Here is a 23856-nt window from a genome sequence, read left to right as displayed (position 1 = left end):
AGGCCTGGTTATCTATGTCTGAAAAATCGGCTACTGAAAACCCTACGGAGCACAGTTCTACTGTGATGTACATGGGGTCACGATGAGTCAGAACTGACTCAAGGACAACTAGTTTTGTTTGTGTACTATAAATGTTAGCCTCTGGCTGTTCTCTCCCCAACTTCATCTGAGGGCCTTTCTCAGGAGAAGGGACTAGCTGGGGAGAGGGGGTGCACCTGCCTAGTAAAGGCGCTGTCAGCAGGGTGCCAACAGCCTCTGCTGTATTCTCTAACTTGCATTTTTTTTTTTAGTGTTTTTGTTATTTTTAAGGGATAAAAAAGTTTCTCATTTCTTTGAGGAAATGAATTATGCTTATTTCATTTTATTCTATTGCTTGCCCTTTGAATTTTGTTTCTTCAAAGTCAGTTCATAAACCGAGGCCCAGAGAAACTTTTAAGTTATTTGCCCAAGCTGAAACATAAAAGATCTTGAATGCAAATCGGTCTGATCCTAAAACTATGTTTCTAAACCATGCTAAACCACCTCCTTTAGCTACATCTTAATGGAATAATTTAATGCTACCACTCCGGTTTTAAGGGGGCAAATAGCCACTTCGAATTTGGTCTGTTGGACAGCAAACACACTCTCAAAAGCTACCTATCCTTTGTTAAATAAAATTGGAATTTGCTTGTAGACTCAATGGACTCGTTCTGCAAGCCTTCCCTGAGCACCTACTATGCGCCTGCAACTGTAATCGGCGCGGGTGCAAAAGTAACCCAGACCCAGTCCGTACCCTCAAGGAGCTTGCCCCGGGTAGAGGAAGCAGATACAGACTGTATTCGTATTACTAAGGGCGCGCGCTGCACTAACGCAGAAAAGGGGAGCTACGCACCAGTATTGTTGTTAGTCGCCCTAAGTCATTGGGTCTCATGACCATAACCATGTGTGCAAAGTAGAACCGCTCCATAGCATTTTCAAGACTGTGACCTTTTGGAAACAGATGGAAAGGCCTCTCTTCCTATGCGCCTCTGGATGGGTTCGAACCGCCAAACTTTAGACTAGGCTAGTAGTCCAGTGCTTAACTGTTCGTGCCACCAGGGACTCCCGACAAGTGCTAAATCATACTGGTTTATAGGTGAAGAGAGAGAGAGAAGATCCGGGTTAGCTCCTACCTCTCCTTCCCAAAGATTTCCTCCGCCTGCTGGGCACATAAGAAAAGTCTCTTTCCTTCTGATGTGGAACTGCTAGAAACTTTTTGGAATGTTTGTTTTAATGTGAAAGAGTGAAATGAAATGTGCCATTGTGATTTCGCTCTCCACTTTTCCGCCGTGAGCCTACGGGCGAGACAGACACCGCGGTTTCCCAGGAAAGAAGCTTTGATTTACGGCGACACACCAGCCCCAGGCTGAGCTGGGCGCGGCCGGTTGGCGAGGAGCGGGGGAGGCCGCGCGTGCGCGGCCGGTGGACGGTGTGGGGCGCCCAGGCACCGAACACCGAAAAGTCAAACTTCCTCGACTCCGTGCGGAGAAAAGGTGCTGGGCGGCCCGGGAAGGAGAACGAGACGAGGAGCCCGCACGGGGAAGTGGCCGCCGTCAGCTCCAGACCCACGCCCGGAGGCGAGGCCACGCTCCCACCGCGCCAGGCGCGCACTCGAGGTCCGAGGCTCCAGGTGCGCTTCGGCCTGGGAGGGATTTTCCGGTCCCGTGAGCAGAGGGACAACCAGGAACTCGGGCTCAGTCTCCACCCCGAAGTGGGGCGGGTCCGGCGGGGATAAGACCCGTTGCCCGGCCCTGACAAGGGTGTGACCTCCTCGGCCTCAGAGGACGAGCTCAGCCCCTTTCGGCACCGAGCGGTAAGGGGTGGCCGGCCGGGGGTGGGGGTGTTCTGGGCTTGGAGACGGGGTGCCGCGGCCCGAGAGCGCGTCGCGGAGATGTGCAGCCCAGCGCCGCGCCCAGGAGGGGTTGCCCAGCGCGGCCCGATCGCCCCGCGGACTTGCGGGCGGGATTGGGGCGTCCACATTGGGCCCGGGACGCGCTGCTAGTGGGCAAGGGGGGGACAAACACGGACTGTACCCACAGGTGGCAGCAAGAAAGGTGTCGAGAGCACTTTATATGCCCAGTTAGGGCCCACCGCAGTTATTTATGCACATGTACCACACAGCGTGCTGGGCTCGGACATTAAAAAGAAAAGATTCAATTCGTATTCTCTGGATCTGCCGCAGGCTAACGTCTAAGTTTTACTTTTTAATTCCTTCTTTCCTCCTTTTAAAAAACTCTACCCATTTTTCCTAGTTTCTTTCCCCTGTCTTTCCTCACGTATCTGATACCTGTAACAGTGCCTGGCACTTGAGAATCTTTCTTTGTTGGGAGGCCCCGGACTCTGGCTCTTTGGTCATGGCTTTGACCAGCTGGAGGCTTTGGAGCCCAAGAGGCTATTGCTTTTCAACCGTCTGCCTGGCTTTAAGTGTTGCCCAAGTTGATGCAAATCTCCTGTGAGTTGTTTTGAACATTTTGAGTTCTGAGTAACCCACGCCTTTCAAGAAAAATGGAGAACTGAAAGGACTTGTGCCCCCTGGAGCTGACAGTAGGAAGGATGGATAGGGCCCCCTCCTCCAAATTATCCATTCCAAGGGCCATCAATTCCAGGACTCCCACGTCCCCTGACATTGCAAGTTACTCTGTTGATAGCCAAGCACTAGTTCTTAAAAGTAGCCAGGGAATTCTTAGACAATAGAGAGGTGAAAAACAGGAGAGGAAGGGGGCAGGAAAGAGGACCCCACCCTGTGGCTGAGTGAGACCTGCTTACTTTCCAGAGCCCTATCTGGCCAAGGCTGGATCCCGGGCATTCAGCTCAGGTCGGATTTCTATTAATCTGGGGATACACACACCCTTACTGGATCAAGGGCATCTATGAATTTTCCCTCCTAAATGTTGTTGCTTTTTTAATTTTTCTATGAAAGCAATTTACGGAGTAAAGTGCACAGAAAAATTGGGCCACACCAGCCTCGGCATTTGGAAGGTGAGCCTCCTGGTCATCCCCAGACTCATGTCACGTAGCTAGCGTTCCTTTGCTTATGTCCAGCCACTCATTTGTTTTTCTGATCTTGCTCACCTAAGGAGCTTGTAGACTAAGCCTGCTCTTCTCCCACAGAGGCCCTGGGGATGGTAGGCAGTGTGCCAGGGAGGACCTGAAACAAGGGAGCATTTTCCTGGGTGTCAGTTTTGCCGAAATTGTTGAAGATAACGATACCTTTGTATTAAAACTATCACAGATACATTTTGGCGCTGAATCTAAAATTTGTATACCTTTTTAACATAAAACCAGAAACTGCAAAGAATTTTTGCAGTTTGGCTTAAACCTAGCCCTTGAGGATTTGTTTTCACTGCAATTAGGGCTACTTGTGGACACCAGTTTGATAAGTAGTGCAGTGTCCTCCCTGAAGGAACTTCTGATAACGGTCATTCTCACTTCAACCTGAGGCAGCATCGTTAACCTTGTTTTGCAGATGAGGAACCCAAGGCCCAAGCTGTGGTCATTTGTCAAGGTCAGATCATGTATAAACTGAGGCTCAAATCCAAATGCTTGGTGCTAAAGCCTGTACTCTTATCCTCGCTGCTCTACTGTGGCCCCATCAGTGCTTGGTTCATAGGGCCTTGGGGTTTAGATTTGTGCTTACCAGCTGATTAACTAAATCTTGATCAAATGTTTTTCTTTTCCCCTTCAACTTTGATCTTATCAAGCCTCAGCCTAAGCAGGTAGATGAAACACTGACACGTGAGATGTGGTTAAACGAACTGGAGCTATTTAGATGGGAAAGAGAATACTACAGTGGGTGTAGTGGCACACGGTACCCCTTGCCGTCGAGTTGATTCCGACTCATTGGAACCCTAAATTCTTGAGGGGCTTGGCATGTGGACAGAGAAATAAATTCACTCTGTATGGCTTCGGTGGGGAGAGCTAGACACATTGGGTAGGAGATTTTTGGATCGTGGGTTCTTATTGAATTTAAGGAAGTGGCTTTTGATGTGGCCTTGGAGTCTTCGAGAGCTCTCTCACAAGAGGTGTCTAGAAAGAGGCTGGCTGTGACGGGTAGAAAGTTATACTAAGATGACTTATAAGCCCATAGCTCCCAAACTTCAGGATGCATCAAAATCCCCCCTGCATGTCCAAAATGCAAATTTTTGCCTCATCCCCCCAAATTCTGATATTGTGTGACTGGAGGGGGACCCAGGAACATGCATATTTAGCTGGCTCAGACTCACCTTGTCTTGGTCATCTAGTGCTGCTATAATAGATATACCACAAGTGGATGGCTTTAACAAAGGGAAGTTTATTCTCTCACAGTCCAGTAGGCTGGAAGTCTGATTTCAGAGCGCCGGCTCCAGGGGAAAGCTTTCTTTCTCTGTTGGCTTTGAAGGAAGGTGCTTGTGATGTCTCTGAAGTCTTCCCTTGGTCTGGGAGCATCTCAGTGGAGGAACTTCAGGTCCAAAGGAAGCGCTCTGCTCCCGGGGCTACTTTCTTGGCAATGTGAGGTCCCTTGTCTCTCTGCTCACTTCTCTCTTTTATATCTCAAAAGAGATTGGCTTAAGACGCTATCTTTTTTTTAATCTTATAGACCTCATCAATGTAACTGCCACTAATCCATTTTATTACATCATAGTGATGGGATTTACAACACCTAGGGAAGTCACATCAGGCGATAAAATGGTAGACAATCATACAATCATAAAAGGGAATCATGACCCAGCCAAATTTACAGATATTTTTGAGGGACACAATTCAATCCATAACACACCTCATAATTTTACAGTGCTTAACATCTATAGACCAATAGGGAGCCCTGCTAAAGGTTTTTTAATTTGTTTTTTTAACTGAATTGAAACTGAAATGGATTACTACATTAAGATTAATTTCCCTAGGGATTTAGGATTTCTATCTAAGGCCTGCTCTTGGTTTTATCGGGAGTTACTTGTTAGTGTTTGGTTGTGTCTGAACAGGACTGAGAGCTTTTGCTATGGGAACCTGAAACACCACCTTTGAAGAATTCTTTTTAACGTTTCAAGTTGTTTGAGACCAATGAATTACCGTACTGCTTCTTGGTCCAGAGGGCTTGACACACAAACCAGAGTGACTGTTATACCAGCAGTCAGCAGCAGGGATAAATTGCAGCTGATGTCCAGACCGCAGACGACTATGGAAAAGACCTTCCATTTCCCCCCGGAACCGTTAAGGCCTAGAGACAACACAGAGCATGAGCAGTGTGACATGGAACCCAGTGGCAGGCACCCTGAGTGGGCCTTTGTCAAGTCATCAGAAAGGCCTCTTGCTCAGTCACCGTGTCTTCATCCCTCTGAGTTAGCTCACTCACTCTGCTGGAAAGGTAATATATTAAATTATTACCAAAAGCTAACTTAGAGGGACCTTGTGTTTACTCAGGAACAAATTCTCCTGAATTTCTTGTAATTGAGCCGTCTGCCTTGAAGGAGGTCCTTTATAGATAGAAGCCTGGTGGTGTAATCAGTCTTCAGCATCTTCCCTAGGCAGGCATTTTCTGGGACCTGCTTAGCTTCAGCTTCTATTTTTGCTGCTTTTTTGATACTTTTGAACTCAGTGGTCCTCACCCTTGTTAGAATCACAGACTTTTTTGAGAATCTGATTACAGCTATGGATCGTCTTTCAAAATTAAATAAACAACATACATGTTATGGTTTCATGTAGTTTCAAGGGGTTCACAGACACCCCCCAAACCCAATCATGGATACCAAGGAACAACATAGACACCGTGTTAGGAGTCCTGAAATTTGGCAGCGCTGATCACAGTTTTTATAAAATGCATTTCCCTTTGTTTCAGCAATTTCAATTCTAGGTGTTTATCCTGTAGATACACTTGGACGTGGGTGTAGATGTTTACAAGGGTGTGTACGTTGCAGCCTTGCTTATAGTAGCAAAACATTAGAAGGAACCTAAATATCTACCAGCAGCCTGTTACGGTCCAGTCGATTCGTCCATGAAACACAATATTATGCAGCTGTGAAAAAATGGTGCAAATTCCTAGGAACTGATACTGAATCATAAAAAAAAAAAAAAAAAATTTTTTTTTTGAATCATATTTGAGATAAATTGTTTTTTTAAAAAAGCTTTGCATGATATGCTATCATTTATGTATATAAAAATGATAGAGGCTATGTATATATTTTTATATGCTTATTTATACATGAAATACTTCTGGAAGGATACACAGAAAAATTCTAGCAGTGGTTGTTTTGGGGGGCGTGGGGTAACGTCTTACAGATTTATCATTATGTATGTTTTTGTACTATTTGAATTTTTATCATGTTTGTTTTATTATCTATTAATTTTTTAAATAGAGAGCTGCAGATAGCCACACGCTCATTTAAATTGCTTGTCAAGAGAGAAAATAAGACAGAAATGAGGAATGTATAATTATCAAATCCTCCAACCTTAAAATTAGTATGTGATCATATAGTTTCTTATTTGCATATAAAGAGTTAACAGGTGTAGTTTTGCTTCTGCTTCTAATGAGATGAGATAGCAGCTGCTCATTCTTGCCACACATTTCAGTTGGGGTATTTATTCATTGGCGTACCTCAGCTTGTTCCAAAAAGAATGTAACCGAATCAGAAAACCAAACCTGTTGCCATCGAGTTAATTCCGACTCATAGGAACCCTATAGGAGAGAGTAGAACTGCCCTATAGGGTTTCCAAGGAGTGGCTGGTGGATTCAGACTGCCATCATTTTGGTTAGCAGCCGAGCTCTTAACCATTGTGCCATCAGAGCTCCAAAAGAACGTAAGGAGCGTTGAATTAGATGGTGGGGAAAGCTCTGTTAAATGGTCTGATTGATTCCAGCATTACTTTAGCTGCAGAAGCAGACAGTGGAAGTAGGTGGGATAAGTCAGGACCTGTCAACTAGATAGACCTGCTGGGGCAGGGCCCTTTATCTAAGAAAGTTCTAGCAGTGATAGCAGGTCATGGGCGCTGAGGGGCCTGGATCCCATTCATCACCCCAGCCGTGGCTTAGTTTATGAGGGCTCTGCTTCTCTGCGTGCTAGAACCTCCATGCCGCAGGTATTAAATAATCATGAGCCTGGCTATGCCAAGCGCCTGGCATGTTATTTTCACCCATATGAGTGGGTGTTATTATTATCATCTGCATTGTATAAATAAGGAAACTGAGGTACAAAGGAGTTAAATAATTTGCTCAAGGTTGCATACCAGCAAGTAGTAGAGTCAGGATTTGAACTTGGCAGTCTGATTCTGCATGTCGTGTTCTACCACTCTGTTATATTGTATGTTGTTGTTGTGTACCATTGAGTTGATTCTGACTCAAAGCAACCCCATGTGACAGAGTAGAACTGCCTCATAGGGCTTTCTTGGATGTAATCTTTATGGAAACAGATCACCAGATCTCTCTCCCATGGAGACGCTGGGTGTGTCCGAACCGCTGTAACTTTTCAGTTAGCAGCCAAGCGCCAAACCATTGCACCACGAAGGCTTCTTGTTATACTGTATAATGGGTTAAACGTGGGGAATCAGCCAGAATAGGCAGTACTGGGAGATTAAGCTGACCATGGGGCTGGACTCTTTCAGAGAGGAAGAGGTGCAGTCTATATCCAAACCACTTGTCCAAAATGAACTTGATGTTGACCTGGGTCATTCTAGGGGGTCCCAGCTGTTGGTGAGGCATGAGAAATGGAGATTAAGCCAAGACAGTGTGCTGCATCATGATTCTGGTAGCTCATTCCTATGGGAGAAAGACTCAGAGCAGGATCTAAAGGAAGGGGAGACAGCTCTGCATCTTGAGGGGAGGGTCTTCTGGAGCTAGGTAAACCAAGAAACTCAAACTTGTTGCCGTCGAGTCAATTCAAACTCATAGCAATCCTATGGTATGGGGTAGAACTGCCCCATAGGGTTTCCAAGGAGTAGCTGGTGGATTCGAACTGCCAGCCTTTTGGTTAGCAGCTGAGCTCTTAACCACTGCACCACCAGCTAGGTAGGATGTCAGTAAACAACAACAAAACTCAAACCAGTTGCTGTTGAATCAGTTCTGACTCATGGCAACTCCATGTGTTTCAGAATAGAGCTATGCTCCATAGGGTTGGGAATGGCTGTGATGTCAGTGATTCCTGCCACATGGACAAAGGTTCATTTAATTTTACAGTGTGGCTAGCACTAGGAATTCAAGGATGAAACACACATCCCCAGTAAATCAACAAATCAAAAATCACAGGACGTTATGAAGGGCGATTGGCTACACTATCACATACTGCCATGGACTAACAAAGGAGGGGCACCTACCTCCATTCTGGATGGTCATAGAAGGCTTCCTGGAGGGAACACCTTTACCTTGAGGGTAGGGTAGGAGAAGAAGGGCTTATCACAGGCAGGGAGATGAGAAAGCAAGACATGGCACACTGGAGGAGCAGGACGAGTCCCAGAGGGCAGAGCTAGAGTGCTGTCAGGAACTAAGGCTGTTCTGTAGGTCTCTGGGAGCCAGGTCAGGTCAGTACTGGGGGACAGGTCCTAGGAGGTACAGGAATCCCATACTTTGGCATCTACCTCAGTGTATGGCACTGTTACTTAATGTTTTTGAATAAAATGGATGAGAGCTGGGTGCTAGGCAGAGGTTTAGCCTTGGAGAAACAAGATGCCCTGCTTCCCTGCCCTAAACCTGGCCAACTCTTGAAGGATTTCAGCTTGGACATAGTCTCCTTCCTGAACCACTGGATTAGGGCCCCTCCTAAGTGCTCCTGGAAACCCTGGTGGCGTAGTGGTTAAGTGCTATGGCTGCTAACCAAAAGGTTGGCAGTTCCTGAATGCTTCGAAGGCCAGCGTAGCAGGGGCAGGGGTCTGGGGACCATGGTTTCAGGGGACATCTAAGTCAATTGGCATAATAAAATCTATTAAGAAAACATTCTGCATCCCACTTTGAAGAGTGGCGTCTGGGGTCTTAAATGCTAGCAAGCAGCTATCTAATTGGTCTCAACCCACCTGGATCAAAGCAAAATGAAGAACACCAAGGGCACAAGGCGATTATGAGCCCAAGAGACAGAAAGGGCCACGTGAACCAGAGACTACCTCATCCTGAGACCAGAAGAACTAGATGGTGCCTGGCTACAACCGATGACTGCCCTGACAGGGAACATAACAGAGAACCCCTGAGGGAGCAGGAGAGCAGTGGGATGCAGACCCCAAATTCTCATAAGACCAGACTTAATGGTCTGACTTAGACTGGAAGGACCCCAGTGGTCATGGCCCCCAGACCTTCTGTTGGCCCAGGGCAGGAACCATTCCCGAAGCCAACTCTTCAGACATGGATTGGACTGGACAATGGGTTGGAGAGGGATGCTGGTAAGGAGTGAGCTACTTGTATCAGGTGGACACTTGAGACTATGTTGGCATCTCCTGCCTGGAGGGGAGATGAGAGGGTGGAGGGGGTTAGAAGCTGGCGAAATGGACATGAAAAAAGAGAGTGGAGGGAGAGAGCTGGCTGTCTCATTAGGGGGGAGAGTAATTGGGAGTGTGTAGCAAGGTGTATATGGGTTTTTGTGTGAGAGACTGACTTGATTTGTAAACTTTCACTTAAAGCCCAATAAAAATTATTTTAAAAAAAAAAAAAAAGGTCAGCAGTTCCAATCCACCAGCTGCTCCTTGGAAACCCTATGGGGCAGTTTTTCTCTGTCCTGTAGGGTCACTGTGAGTCGGAATCGACTCAACGGGAACGAGTTTGGTTTTTTTGGTTAAATGAGCCTAACTCTGCACTTTGGCCGTCACAGAAATGTTCCCACCATATTGTGTCTGACTCCATTCAGTGTCAAGCTCCTCTGAAGGCAAGGACCATGAAGCCCCATCCGCTGGCCTAGCACAGTGCCAAGCACATAGTGGGTGCTCGCTGTAAGTTTCCTGAATGACTGTACAATTCCCCATAGCCTGGAAAATTTAGTCCAGCCTCCAAGCCTGGTCTGCCATAAAATGATCCATTTTGTGAAAATTCTCTTTCCAGCTTTCGTCTCCCACTGCTGCCTTCATGATGTCATTAAACACCAGCCCAGCTCCAAACAAAGGACTTTCCAAATCAGCCTGACCATTCATAATCATAGCGAAAGCTTTATTTTTACTGTTCTCTCTGCCTGAAAAACTCCTTCCCTATTGAAATCCCACCTGTCATTCAAAGCCCATGTCAAAGCCCAGCTCCTTGAGTCTCTCGGGGGCTTAGTCTGTCGTCTGCCTTCATCCTGCAGCTCTGGGAATACTTACCACACGCTGCCTTGTCGTTGGATTAAGCGTATACCTGTTTTGTTTCTCCTGCTAGGCTACATGCTCCTTGAGAGCCAGATTGTCTCTCCTCCATCTTTGTGCCTCCCACTATGCCTAGTACATGATAGAAGCAAAATAAATATTTAAGTAAGTCTATAAATGTGTCCAGTGTGCGTGCACATGGGCAAACACACACACACACGGGAGCATTTTTTAGAACTGGGGTCTGAAGACGACCTGCATGAGAATTGGATCCTGGACTAGGGTGTGCTAAGAATAAAAAAGGATACTGTGATACTAGTGGTCTCTGGGTCCCATCTAAGACCTGCTGACTCAAGCTCTAGAGCCCAGAGTCCTAAAAATCTGTATTTCTAAACATTCCCTGGGTGATTATTATTGTTATTATTTTTGCACAATTAAGTTTGAGACCACCACCCATCTGTCAGTTGGTCATACTGTGGTGGCTTGCATGTTGCTATGATACTGAAAGCTATGCCACCTGTATTACAAATACCAGCACAGCATGTTGGACGGGTTTCAGCGTAGCTTCCAGACTAAGACAGACAAGGAAGAAAGGCCTGACAGTCTGCTTCCGAAAATTAGCCAATGAAAACTGTTTGGTTCACAACGGAATATTGTCTGACATAGTGCTGAAAGATGAGTCCTTTCGGTTGGGAGGCACTACACAGTAGCCACAATGATGGACTCAGACACACCAACAGTGACCAAGGTGATGCAGGACTGGCAACATTTAGTTCTGTTGTGCTTCAGGTCTTCATAAGTTGGAGTTCTGGGCTGACTCCACTGCAACTAATGACAATAAAGTTTGAGAAATTTTCCTAGATATTTTACAGCCTATATTTGTTAGGATCCGATTGAAATCAAATGGAAAGGAAGTTCTCTTAACCAGCAAGGAGGGTGTAGTGAGAGTGGCTCTTGACATTGCCAATCTTTGCAGAAATCCTTTGCAGTAGCCATTACTATCCCTATATTATGCTAGAAGAAACTAGCCCTCATACCCAAACCAAACCCATTGCCGTTGAGTTGATTCCGACTCATAGCGATCCTGTGCGACAGAGTAGAACTGCTCCATAGGGTTTCCAAGGAGCGGCTGTTGGATTTGAACTGCCGACCTTTTGGTTAGCAGCCTGAGCAAAGGGCAGAGCAGGGGCTGAACCTCACTCTTGCTCTGTGTTCCCAGACGGCTGCCTCCAGCCGGCGCGGAGTGATCTCAATACAGCCTCTGCCAACACGCACGTGTGGAAAGAAAATCTAATGTGGATTTTTACTGATAATCATAAAGTAACATAGATTAGGCCTGCCTGGAGTAATGCGTGTTTGCAGTGGGTGGTGTTGAGAACCCTACTGCTTAAATAATCCTTGGCACACTGACATTTCCTGAGTCATGCTTACGCAGATTTTTTTTAATGTTATAACCTCTCTCCCATTAATGCAATAATTTCTCCTTTTTTCCCCCATTCACTTATATTGATGTAAAATGTTGAACGGGAAACTACACTTATGAAGTGCACATGAGGTGGTTTGGGGACCTTTTAGGGATCTGAGGACTGGGATCTAGATTCGTTATCCTAGAATAAAACCAAAAACCAAACCGGTTGTCCTTGTGTTTCAGAATAGAACTGTGCGCCACTGGGTTTTCAATGGCTGTAATTGTACAGCAGTAGATCGCCAGACCTTTATTCCATGGTGCTGCTGGGTGGATTTGAACCGCCAACCTTTTGGTTAGTAGCTGAGCGCTAACCATTTGCACCAGGGACCTTTACCCTAGAGTGGATGGTCTCAAACTTCAGAGTACATCAGAGTCACCTGGTTGTTGTTGTTGTGTGCCCTCGAGTCAATTTTGACTCATAGCAACCCTGTAGGATAGAATACAACTTCCCCATAGGGTTTCCTAGGCTGTACTCTTTACAGGAGCAGATTGCTAGGTTTTTCTCCTGTGGAGCTGCTAGTGGCTTCCGACTGCTGACCTTTCGGTTAGCAACCAAGTGCTGTAACTATATGACCACCAGGTCTCCTTGAATCACCTGTAGGTCTGGGATTGGCCCAGCTTCCCAGTGTGATGGTGATGCAGCTGATTGGAAAACCTCACTTTCAGAACCACTGTTCTAGAGCAGCTACCACGATCTGTGTTCACAAATACTAGTCTGTGTTTATCAGGAAAAAAAGTAACACGACGAGGTTTAATTGTGTACGTAGCACTTTCTCTCCTTTCCAGGTATCTTTTATGCTTTTTAGTAAAGCAGCTGTGGGTCCCTTCCTGGGGCTGCACTCTGGTTTCCCTCTGGGATCCAGGTCTGGGCGTGTCAATGTGGCTGTAAGCCCTGGGGCAAATACCTAGCTGGGCTGGTTCCCTCGGGAGCCCTGGTGGTGGAGTGGTTAAGAGCTCAGTGCTAACCAAAAGGTCAGCAATTTGAATCCACCAGCCGCTCCTTGGAAACCCTATGGGGTAGTGCTCCTCTGTCCTACAGGGTCCTTATGAGTCAGAATTGACTTGAGGGCAACGGGTTTTTATTTATTTATTTATTTTGGTTTGTTTTGATTCCTTGGAAGTGAGAAGGTGGAGTGCCAGATCCCTCTGGGGCTGCACACCCTCCCTTCGGGTCACACATGAGTGTCTGGGTACTACCAAACCAAAAACCAAGCCCATTGCTATAGTGACCCTGTAAGGCAGGGTGGAACTGCCCCATAAGGTTTCCAAGGAGTGCTTGGATTCGAACTGCTGAACTTTTGGTTAGCAGCCAAGCTGTTCACCTCTGTGCCACCAGGGCTCCATATTGAATATAAATACTTATAGATAAATTATATTAAATTGCTTCCTAATTATTTTACTACCTTTTACTATTATCTGTGCTCTTGAGGCTATTTATGTTTGTTATAGCTCTGCGGTGGAAATGTTATATAATGGAGCGCTAAGACTACCAGCTACCATCCAGTTGATTTTGACTCATGGCGACCCCGTTGCGTGTCAGAGTAGAACTGTGCACCATAGGGTTTTCAATAGATGATTTTTTAGAAGTAGATAACCAGGCCTTTCTTCTGAGACATCTCTGTTGAACCTCTGACCTTTCAGTTAGTAGCTGAGTACGTTAACTGTTTGCACTACCCAGGGACTTCTGCTACTCATCTGTTCCCAACTCCAAGCTCAGTTATATCATACTGTTTACTTGAAATCAGTCATAGTGGAAATATTTACACCAAAGAAATTAGAGAACAGGTTGTTAAGTTTATCATCACATCATTGGTCTTACAATATCCTATAGGGAGATCGGTGTAGGTTTGTAGGAATAGAGCACCAGTCACTGGGGATTTACCAGCCCAGATTTCTTTAATGAATTCCGCCGTTTCCAAATAGGCCTGCCGTTGGGCCTGGTTGTCATGCCTAAAAAAGAAGAAGTTGTGGTTAAGTTTAGTGGGGGGGAAAGAAGATGAGTAATAATGTAATAAGCAAGTTATTATAACTTCATGGGCAAGAGTTTCCTCAACTAGAATGAAAGGGGTGGGAGAAAAACTAGTAGAAATAAAATAAGTAGTTATTCTAACCATGGGAAAGAGATTCTTTTTAGAAGAAGTATTTATTATGGACATCGTATATACACCTGAGTGAGAGAATAACAAAATGCACCCCCATGTAGTTACTTATCTCCCAGCTCAACATCTATCACCAAAAAGAGAGACTTTTCTAACTTGAAGTAATAAAAGCAGAATAAAGGAAAAGATGGCTAGGTATGATTTAAAATTTCCCTTCCAAATTTTGGCCGTACAAAACTAAAAGGGGAATATTAAATTGGAGAATAGTTATAATAAATTTTAGATATAAAGTATTCAGTTTTGTAATATATGCATAATATATATGTATGTATGTGTGTTTGTATATATACAAATATATATACCCATCGCCGTGGAGTGGATTCCTACTCATAGCGACCCTGTAGGACAGAGTAGAACTGCCTCATAGGGTTTCCAAGGACTGGCTGGTGAATTGAACTGCTGCCGTTTTGGTTAGCCGCCGAGCTCTTAACCGCTGCATCACTAGGGCTGCAAGATCTTAAAAGCAGGCAAAAATGCAAACAATTTTCAAAGAAGGATACAAGTGGAGAAAAAAGAAAGAAGGAAAGATTTAATATTCCTACTACTCATTTTTAAAAAAACAAACAATAATAAGGTGCAATTTTACATCTGAATAATAAGTTGGAAGGAAGGAAAAAAAAAAAGAAGGTGCAAGAGAGGGAGAAAGGCAGGCAGGTAGACAGGCCTAAGGCTGGCTGGGCTTTGGATAGCCTTGGAAATCTAGAGGACAGCTGGAAGTATTCGTAATTATCAGCTGTCACAAGTAATAGGTCAAAAAGATGAAGAAAAAAATATCCACAAAGCTAATTATCAAGATTTTAGTCATGGTATTAAAAACCTGAACAACCAGCGCTAGGGAAACGGAATAAATTGTAATGTGTCAGTATGATGGAGGAGAACGAATTCAGTAAAATGGTAAATGTGATTGTGTAGAATATGGAACATTAAGTGGAAACATTAGTAGACCACAAAATTATATGCCCACTCTGATGACAGCTGTGTTAGAAGACTGGAACAAACAAGATGAAAGTAGATAGTAAGTTGACATTGTTTGAAAATGTCTTTTTCAGTGTTTAAAGTTGATTTAATACTTTACAGAATAAAAGGAAAGGGTGAAGTCAGTGATTGCTAAGGGCCTTGCAGTCTCTAACATTCTATGAAAGTTGACCTTTTCCATGTATAAGCAATGGTAAGATTCATAATTCTGAGCCTTGCAGTGGGAAAATTCTACCTCCACCCACATTCAGCGGGTTTGGAAAACAAGTTTGTCAGATGATGCAGGCAACATAAATAACAACAGCTGGAGGGAAGGAGAAGATTAATAATGACAAAATCAGTATTAGCTGTCCAGGATCTATATGTACTTCATTGTTGGCACCATAAAATCCTGAGGTTGCCAAAACAGAAATAAAAACCAAATGATAATTTTTTTGCCATGTACATTTATTATCTGTCAAATTTAAGAATAAAGGTTATTTTAAAAGCCTAATCAGTATTTTCTGTTGTACCTTTTCTGTGGTTCCTTGAAGAGTTAGTACAGGTATTACCTTTCTTATGGTCCCTGCAGATAGCCTCTGTATTTATATTAAAAGAATTCTTGCTGTGAAGGCTTTTATTTTTATGAAAAAACTAGTTAGCTGAAACCAAAGAGTAGTGGAAAGAATGTTTAGATATGATTTGGTAAGCCCTTTTAAATACACGTATGTGTTTTGAAAATCTAAAATCTCTTGTCACTTGATCAGATGGAGGGGGAGGGGGAGAGAATGATCATAGAAAATTAATCTTGGCCTTGATCTGCTGAGCAAGGAATATTTAAGCCAAAATCTTGAGTTTCAAAAGATTTATTGGTGTCACTATGCTAGTCATTTTTCTCCTCCTGTTTGGAATGCTATGTTGTTCTGCCAGATACTGAGAATGTCCTGAATGTTTCTTCTGAACCAGTCAGCGGCTTGTTTTCAAGGACAGGCTCTTCCTTTAAGTATTCTGGGGTTTAGTTTCCTTCCCCTTGTTCTCCAGCATCTTGTCATAGGCCCAGGTTGTGTTTTCTTTTTTCTTTTATTTTTGAACAAATGAGAAGTGAAGGCACTAAGAAAGATAAAAGAAGTGGGGTTTTGGTGTATGTGAGGTTTAAAGGAGATGACCCGATCATCACGTGAGGTATATAGAATGACTCATAATAAGTGGTCACTCAACATCGTTGTGTGCAGTCAAGTCCATTCCGACTGTAGGACAGAGTAGAACTACCCTGTCGGGTTTCCTAAGCTCTAATATTTATGGGACCAGATCACCAGGTCTTTTCTCCCCTGGAGCCACTTTCTGGTGGGTTCAAAACACCGTCCTTTTGGTTAGTAGTCAGGTGCTTAACCATTGCACTACCAGGGCTTCTTCAGTCAACATTAGCTATAGTAATGACTGTTAAACGAGTTGAGATATGTCTAGATCAGAGCTATCCAAAAGAAATATAAAACCCCATTGCCCTCGAGTCGATTCCAACTCATAGCGACCCTACAGGACAGAGTAGAGCTGTCCCACAGAGTTTGGAAACCCACCACCAGGGTTTCCAAAGAAATATGGAGAGCCACAAATACAAGTTTGAGTTATCTTGTAGTAACATTTTTTTTTTAAAAGTAAAAAGAGACAGGGGAAATTAATTTTAATAATATAGGTTATTTTATACCATGTGGAGCCCTGGTGGCACAGAGGTTAAGAGCTCGGTTGCTAACCAAAAGGTCAGCAGTTTGAATCTATCAGCTGCTCCTTGGAAACTCTATGGGGCAGTTCGACTTTGTCTTGTAGGGTTGCTCTGAGTTGGAATCGACACCATGACAACAGGTTTGGTTTTTTGGGTTTTTATACAATGTATTAAAAATATTACCATTTCAACGTGTAATCAATATAAAAATTTATTAATGAGATATATGACAGTCTTTTCATACTAAGTCTTAGAAATCTGATATATATTTTACGCTGACGCCACCTCTGAATTTGAATGCTAAATTTTTGTGGGAAAGACCTGATGTCTATTTAGATTTCATAAACTTTACAGCTGAAAAAGTAGATTCACATACCCAAATTATTCCATACATACAAAAGTTTTTCAGTAACTCATCAAAAAAAAAAAAAACTCATCAAGCACCCCCCAAATTATTTTCCATTGATATTCCTATCTACACAGGAAAAAACTAGCTCATCTCTTTTAGAATTAATTTGACTTTGAAGCAAAAATCATATCCATTTTAAACCACATCTAAGTTAGTAAATGCGCTAATTCTTGTCATTTCGAGCCCTGGTGGTGCAGTGGTTAAGCGCTTGGCCACTAACTGAAAGATTGGCGATCAGAACCCACCAGCTGCTCCTTAGGGAAAGATGTGGCAGCCTGCTTCCATAAAAATTTACAGCCTTGCAAACTCTATGGGTAAGTTCTCCTCTGTCCTGCGGGGTTGCTAGGGGTCAAAATCGACTTGAGAGCAGTGGGTTTGCTTTTGGTTTTTGGTTTTATGTCATTTCAGTCTCTTTTCCTTTACTGTGTCAGTCGTAATGCTTCTCCCTGTCTACTCGTTGCTACACCAGTAGCATGCCTTTGTTTTAAATTTATGTCCATACTTATTTTTTTAAACTAGAAACTAATTTAATTATGTTATAAATAAAAGAAGTATTTAAATGTAGTTACAAATTGTACTTTACATAGTACACAGATAGCACTGTAACTCATGCTGTCTGTAGAACGTATTCAATCAGACGCATTAAAATGTTGCGTCAGTGTGTAGAACAGCGTCGTGGAAGGTGAAGGAATCTCATGGCACCGGCTACATTAGCGATGCGCTCTAAAATGGCTGGAAAAGACACAATATTTCTGACTTGTGCGTTAAAATGAAATATATCTACCAAAACAATAAAGTTGTGTGTAATTGAAAAAGATTTGACACTGCTTCAGTGTTTAAATTGAAATTAATCAAAATGAAACAATTTAAAATTCGGTTCTGCAATTGCACGGTCCCATTTCAAGTGCTTAGTAGACACATCTTCCGGGGAGGGTATAGAGACCGTGTTTGCCAAAAGACAGTGTCTGAACGCCCTTCATTCCACCCTCTGCAGCTCTTGGTGTTGGAGTCAGCTTTACAGCTGGAGAGAAGGTTGTTTTTACTGTGCCTGGTCTAATTCCCAGCTTTTGGCTGGTTTTCTGTTCATTCCCCTCTGTCTCTCTGAGGTGGCATTTTTCCCTACCCTGTCAGTGCCTGGTTATCTGAACTAAAGTAGCATTTACAAAATATACCTCCCTGCATGCATTTCTGTCAGGGTTCTTCCCACTGACCACCTTTCACTGAATAGTCTATCAACCACGGTTTCCATCCTACCCCTTCTTGGCTAGTTTGGGGGTGAGTAACCAAAAAAAAAAAAAAAAAAACCAAAAACCCAAAGCTTTGCTGTGGAGTCAAGTTCCAACTCATAGTGACCCTATGGGACAGAGTATGGAAGCCGACTGCCACAACTTTCTCCCATGGAGTGGCTGGTGGGTTAGTAATGAAGCGTTTAACCACCGTGCCACCGGGGCACCTTGTGGGTGAGAAGGGCCAGTAATTAAGGAGCCCTGGTGGTGCAACAGTTAAGAGCTCAGCTGCTAACCAGGAGGTTGGCAGTAAGAATCCACCCAGTGAGAGAAAGACCTGGTGATCTGCTTCTGTAAGGTTTACACTCAAGAAACCCTGTGGGGCGGCTCTGCTCTGCCACATGGGGTCCCTGTGAGTCCAGATCAACTTGACAGCACCTAACAACAACAGGGCCACTTCCCAGCACCTTATCTTAGGGGGAGTAGGGTGAGGTTTTCTGGATGGATTTCCATGTCCTACAGAGCTGGTGGGAGGTGTGACCCATCTCCCTACCTGCCTCCCCCCACCCCCAGGCCATACATACACCCATCAGCTCTATGTGCCTTAAGCTAATTTCAGTTCTTCTCAGCTTCTGACATTATCACATGCCAGTTTTAGGTTTTTTTTTTTTTCTTGAGTTTCTTCCTTTTTCTTTCATGGCTTTCTGAGGTTTTTAATGAAAAAGTGGGAGAGGCTGCATCTCAGAAATAGCAATTTCCCAATTTGAGTCAGAAGTCCACTGTGGGTGGCATAAACAATATACAAAACATTACTAACAATGTACAAACACCGGAAGAGAAATTAGATAACTGGGAGCTCCTAAAAGTCAGACACCTGTGCTCATTCAAAGACTTCACCAAAAGAGTAAAAAGATTACCTACAGATTGGGAAAGAGTTTTTAGCTTTGACATTTCCAATTAGTGTCTCATCTCTAAAATCTACATGATACTGCAAAAACTCAACAACAAAAAAACAAATAACCCAATTAAAAAATGGGTAAAAGGTATAAACAGGCACTTTATCAAAGAAGACATTCAGGCTGCTGATAGATATGTGAGGAAATGCTCACGATCATTAGCCATTAGAGAAATGCAAATCAAAACTACAGTGAGATTCCATCTCACTCCAACAAGGCTGGCATTAATCCAAAAAACACAAGAGAATAAATGTTGGAGAGGTTGTGGAGAGACTGGAAACTTATACACTGCTGGTGGGAATGTAAAATGGTACAACCACTTTGGAAATCAAGTTGATGCTTCCTTAAAAAGCTAGAAATGGAACTACCATATGACCCAGCAATTCCACTCCTTGGAATATACCCTAAAGAGATGAGTCTTCGCATGACTAGATATATGCACACCTATGTTGATGCAGCACTGTTTACAATAGCAAAAATATGAACGTAACCAAGGTGCCCATCAACGGATGAATGGATAAATAATGGTATGTTCACACAATGGAATACTACACAACAATTAAGAACAACGATGAATCTGTGAAACATTTCATAACATGGAGGAATCTGGAAGGCATTGTGCTGAGTGAAATTAGTCAGTTGTAAAAGGACAAATATTGTATGAGACCGCTATTATAAAAACTCTAGATAAAGTTTAATCACAGAAGAAAATATTCTTTGATGGTTACGAGGGCGGGGAGGGAGGGAGAGGGATATTCACTAACTAGATAGTAGACAAAAATTTTTTTAGGTGAAGGGAAGGGCAACACGTAACACAGGATAGTCAGTATAACTGGACTAAACCAAAAGCAAAGAAGTTTCCTGAATACAACCAAACGCTTCAAAGGCCAGACTAGCAGCGATGGGGGTCTGGGGACCATAGTTTCAGGGGACATCTAGGTCAATTGGCATAACAAAATGTGTTAAGAAAATGTTCTGCATTCCACTTTGGTGAGAGGCATCTGAGGTCTTAAACACTAGCAAGCGGCCATCTAAGATGCATCAATTGGCCTCAGCCCTCCTGGAGCAAAGGAGAATAAAGAACACCAAAGACAAGGTAAATATGAGCCCAAGAGATGGAAAGGGCCACATAAACCAGAGACTCGATCAGCCTGAGACCGGAAGAACTAGATGGTGCCCAGCTACCACCGATAACTGCCCTGACAGAGAACACAACATAGAATCCCTGATAGAGCAGAAGAACGGTGAGATGCAGATCTTAAATTCTCATAAAAAGACCAGACTTAATGGTCTGACTGAGACCAGAGGGACCCTGACAGTCACGGTCCCGGGGCCCTTTGACAGCCCAAGATTGGAACCATTCCCGAAACTAGCTCTACAGACAGGGATTGGCCTGGACTATAAGATAGACAATGAAGCTGGTGAGGAGTGAACTTCGTGGCTCAAGTAGACACATGACACTATGTGGGTGACTTCTGTCTGATGGCGAGATGAGAAGGAAGAGGGGGACAGGAGCTGGTTGAATGGACACGGGGAATATAGGGTGGAGAGGAGGAATGTGCTGTCTCATTAAGGGGAGAGCAGCTGGGAGTGCATGGCGGGGCGTGTATGGCTTTTTGTATGAGAGACTGACTTGATTTGTGAACTTTCACCTAAAGCACAATAAATAAATTTAAAGAAAAAAAAATCCACTGTGGGAGAATTTTGACAGTTCTGGTTTTATGTCTTTCTGCCAGACTTGGCTTGATTTCTGGAAAGATTTGGGAGCAGAGCCCCTCCCTTGCCCAGGAGGGGAGTGACTGATCCCGGGGAAGCGGGTGTTGCCCACACAGCTAGAACTTGTACATTTGCAGAACATGGGAGGCGTCAGAATAAAAGACTTCAAGAGAGCAGTGCTCATTCTCTGTTCACTTCTCAATCTCCTAGATTGTGCCAGTGAGAGAGGGTGGGGGAAGGCTTAGCTGCTTTTCCTGTTCTCCTCGAAGGAGAGTTTTCTTCCCTCCTGGGCAAACAGAGGTGGTGGTGGTGTGCCTTTAGAGCCAGAGGGAAAGGACTGGCTACATAGGACCTGTATTCCTATCTACAGGCAAATAAAAAGTAGCAGGACAACTGGAAGCCTGACTCACTGCAAATTCCTCCCCTCTTGTACTTTAGTTTCCCATTTGGATCCAGTCTGTCTATTCCCTTCCTGCCTCACAAGGATTATATAGAGAACTGGTTGCTATCAAACCTGTTGCCGTCGAGTCCATTCTGACTCATAGCAACCCTATAGGAAAGAGTAGAACTACCCCATAGAGTTTCCAAGGAGCAGCTGGTTGATTTGAACGGCCGACGTTTTGGTTAGCAGCCGAGGTCTTAACCACTACACCACCAGCGCTCCTTTCTCTAGAAAGATGCACTGAATTTTGATTTCTCTGGGGAAGATTTTGTGGGAAAGATCATATGCTAGATTCAGTGTTCTTGTTTCTGATGATGTGCTCTTTGTATGATTGCTGAGGCAAGAGAAGATACCAACAGTACTGATCAACCTTAAAGGTTGGGTCTTGGGTTACAGGGCCCGTAGCTTGTGATTGGGTCCTGGGTGGTGTAAACAGTTAATGTGCTCAGCTGCTAACTGAAAGGTTGGAGGTTTGAGTCCACCCAGAGGTGTCTTGGATTATCTACTTCTGAAAAATCAGCTGTTTGAAAACTCTACGGAGCATAGTTCGACTCCTGACACAATATGGGGTCACCATGAATCAGAGTCGACTCGATGGCAGCTGTTTAGCTTGTGATCCCCAAGGAGGGCAAAGGAGTGGCTCAAGTACAGATGGACACGTGAGAATCTTGGTGATAGAACAGATAAGAACTGAAAATCACTGCCAGTAGCGCAGCTTGTGATCAACTTGTTGGGGTTCCAGTGTTAGATTCTTACTCCCCTAGAATAGTTTACTGTGGTGTTTCCGAAAGAGGAACATGTAACTTAAGTGACCTTTCATGTTTCCTTGAGAGCCTTTGATTCCAAAATAACAATGACCCTCGTACTATGAGAATGGATCAGGAAATAGGATGTAACACTGTGGCAAAGGTTAACCAGGGTGGAGAGGTTTTCTCTTTAAATAATTACTATTCCTAAAGACACATAACTTTACCCATGATGCTGTGCAAAAACCGTGTGGCTCTTTGGATTCTACTGAGTTGGATTTTGCTTGAGAGTGGATATTGCTAACTAAAGGGTAACAGTAGCGTACTTTCCCTGGAGACACTGTCAGCCTACACAGCTGAGACCTTGGCCTCTTAGGCTATGTACATTATTTTATTGAGATGTAATTTACATACAGTAAAATGCACAATTTAGTTCCATGAGTTTTGACAAACATATACACCTAGGTACCACTCCTTCAATCAAGATAAGGAACATTTCCATCAGTCCCTAAGGTTCCCTCCTGGCTCTCTGTAGTCAGTATCCGCTCCATATCTCCCACTCCTTGGCCCTAGGCCATCACTTCGTACTTCTTATTACAATATATTAGCTTTGGTTGTTCTAGAATTTCACATAAATACTTTGGCTTATTTCACTCAGAATGTTTTTGATTCATTCATGTAGTCACTGTAGCATTCCATGTATGAATACACTAGTTTGTTTATCCATTTATCTGTTGAGGGATGTTTGAGTTGTTCCAGTATGGGACTGTTACGAGTAGGGCTGCTATGAACGTTCTTGGACACGTGTTTTCATTTATCTTGGGTAAATAGCTAGGTGTAGAATCGTTCGGTCAAAGGGTAGATGTATGCGTAACTTTATTAGAAGCTGGCATAAATTCTCTAAAGTTGTTATGCCATTTTAAACTTCCACATGCAGCGTTTGAAAGTCCCAGTTGTCTACATCCTCCTAACATGTAATGATGTCAGTTTTTATCCCTCATCATAACCATTTTAGTGGGTATGAAATGGTATCTCATTAAGGTTTTAATTTGCATTTACTGGGTAAGCAATGATGAGCACCTGTTTATGTGCTCGTTGGCTATTCATATATCTCTTGTGAGGTATCCATTTAAATGTTTTGCCCATTAAAAAAACAGCATTGTTCATTTTTTGTTGTGACTTATAGTTCTTTATATATTCTAGATTCAAGTCCTTTGTCAGATACATGTGCTGTGAATATTTTTCTCTCATCTGTGGCCTTTTTGCTCATTTTGTTAATGGTGTCTTTTGTTAAACATTTATTTTTTTATTAAATCTTATTTATCATTTTTTTCTTTTATCATTAGTGCTTTTTTTGTGTTCTAAGAAACCCTGGCCTGCCTCAAGGTAGAAGATGTATTCTTCTGTGTTTTCTTCTAGGAATTTTATGGTTCTGGGTTTTATATTTAGGTCTGTGATCCATCTCAAATTAATTTGTTGTGTGTGTATGGAGTAAGAAAAGGGCTGAGGTTCATTTTTTTAATACAGGTATTCAGTTATTCCAGCAACATTTGATAAAAAGACTTTCCTGTCTTTATTGGATTGGATTGATAAAAAGACTTTCCTGTCTTTATAGGTTGAAAAGCAATTGGCCATGTATGTGTGGGTCTATTTCTGTACTTTTTAGTTTGTTCCATTGATCTGTTTGTCTGTATTTACACCAAAACAGCATTGTCTTGATTCTTGTAGCCTTTGAAGGCAAATAACAACAACAGTCAATCCTGAATTCAGATAGCGAACATTTTCTAACTGTTCTTTTCCCTGATTGCTTTGGCTTTCCTGAAT

The 23856-nt window shown here is 43.4% G+C and overlaps 1 protein-coding gene across 2 annotated transcripts in view; it reads left to right on the top strand.

The window, feature by feature from the left end:
* The first annotated feature begins 1249 nt into the window (after positions 1-1249).
* ANXA4 (annexin A4) overlaps positions 1250-23856 on the top strand; it is a 79043-nt gene continuing 56436 nt past the window's right edge. Inside the window, exon 1 of one of the 2 annotated variants that reach the window (XM_049856709.1) lies at positions 1250-1648. The gene's annotated coding sequence lies outside the window, so the exon portion shown is untranslated. Of the gene's footprint in view, positions 1649-1680; positions 1832-23856 lie in introns of those variants that run through there. The other variant, XM_049856708.1, reaches the window with a different exon arrangement.

The sequence above is a fragment of the Elephas maximus genome, chromosome 17 (assembly GCF_024166365.1).
Source record: "Elephas maximus indicus isolate mEleMax1 chromosome 17, mEleMax1 primary haplotype, whole genome shotgun sequence".
NCBI lineage: Eukaryota > Metazoa > Chordata > Mammalia > Proboscidea > Elephantidae > Elephas > Elephas maximus.
The sequence above is the reverse complement of the archived record's forward strand: the minus strand, read 5'-3'. Positions and strand labels throughout refer to the sequence as shown.